The sequence below is a fragment of the Opisthorchis viverrini genome (assembly GCF_000715545.1).
Source record: "Opisthorchis viverrini unplaced genomic scaffold opera_v5_292, whole genome shotgun sequence".
Lineage (NCBI taxonomy): Eukaryota > Metazoa > Platyhelminthes > Trematoda > Opisthorchiida > Opisthorchiidae > Opisthorchis > Opisthorchis viverrini.
In genome coordinates, this window is record NW_008751945.1 from 247,820 (window position 1) to 249,713 (window position 1,894).

Below are 1,894 nucleotides of genomic sequence, written 5' to 3' on the forward strand. Positions count from 1 at the left end.
ATCTGGCACAGATGCATACAGGGGTTACCTTACTAACCCACCCAATCTTGTGAGCTGTGTGCGAAATGGTGGAAGGGCGAGAGCCTAAAAAGTATGCAAAAGGATATCATAAAAAGGATGATGATCAAGGGTAGACCTTCAGCAAGCTAATTGTTAGGTGAAGGCCGGATAAGAGAGACGTAGGAAAGATAACAAAACGGAAGCAACTTACGAATCCTGACAGCTTTAGCAAGTTCGGCACCTGGGAAGCTTTAATCTGACGGGTGACATAACGTCCTGAAGAAAAGGATCACTCGACATGGATGGCTTACCAACCAATCCTACTGTTAAAATACCTAGGCCCACCAATACGGGAGTTGACTGTGGGGATAGTAAGTGCGTTATTAAAGGTAGAGACTCACCATCTGGAGTTGACAGAATTCCAAACAAAGGCTTCGTGAAAGACAACCTAAAACATGAGGACAGGTTGGACATAAATGTGCCGATTACTCGCACGCATGATCACCATTGACAACAGCAACAGTACAAGAAAAGTGGTCATTAAATGCCGTACTCAAGTCCCACCCATATATATATATATGATAGGGTCTGAACACGGTATGGAAAACGCATATCCAGGTAGGCGCGAGAAGCTATGCAACGCGCCGCAGGTGCTGCCAAATAGCGAGTCATTCAAAAAAGGCTGAGACTTCCCAATACAGCTTAGACTATGCGAATGTGCGCAACGCAGCTTGAATCCTTATAAGTTACGGACGGACCATCGAGGTCCTGGTGTCATCCGTTCCGTCAGTGTAATACCGAACCTCCCGCAGTGGAGCTGACATGCCACCCGACGGAAGCAAGGCGGCTGGGATACCGCCAGGTTGCCTCCAGTATAGCACCATGCAAAAGTTACCGGGTGTCGCCCGTTGGTACTCCTGCAGCGGGGCTAAGCCAGTGTCACTAACTGCTGAGGAGTTGTCTCAAGGTTCCCATTCCAGGAGACGGCAGTTGTCGACCCGAATGAGTTGTCTGTTTAGTGTTTTCACACTTCGTTGCCAGGCCAATTAATTCAATTCAGTTTATCAGCTATAAACCGTGTACCATAGACACATTAGTTCCAGCTGCTACAGTTTTGATCACTGGAAAACGGTAATTTGGACCGTAGAACCAAGCACTGGAGGCGAAGGCACGTTCACTTTGTTTGGAAATTGGGCAGCTACGCACTGAAGGCGATAGCTTCGATACATGAGCGCCACTGACTGCGCGATTAGACCATTTCTGCCAATGTCATTAGCCACTGGTGATCTGAGTCCCTGGGTCCCCATCCAGGGAGGCGGCAGTTGCCTAAACGAATGAGTTTACTGGTTAGTGTTTTCATACTTTGTTGCCGTGTCATATACTGTATAACCCTCGGTCGCTTCCACTCAGCACAGGGCTGAGCGAAAAGAGCTCTGCAACGCTACCGTCTTCTTACATGCAGAGTACATATCCTAACCAGCGTAGCCTATGAAACGTGAGTAATTCATCTATCGCGGGAGAGTTCCTTCGCATGCATTACTACTCTGATGTTCCCACCAGACCTGACCAATGCTTCGGAGACATCGATGATCAAACACTGGCGTGCCCCGTATTCTGTATGTAGTAATTCATCTATCGCGGGAGAGTTCCTTCCCCAGCATTACTACTCTGATGTTCCCACCAGACCTGACCAATGCTTCGGAGACATCGATGATCAAACACTGGCGTGCCCCGTATGTCCTCTGTATGTAGGATCCACGTCTGTGATCTATAAAGCAGTATGTATCGCACAACCCCAGTGCGAACTCTTCCCTTGACAGACAAACCGAAGTCACTTCGGCCCCATGGATGCCCTTGCAGTTTGGTTTCCGGTTCGAGAAACAACCTCTTTTCC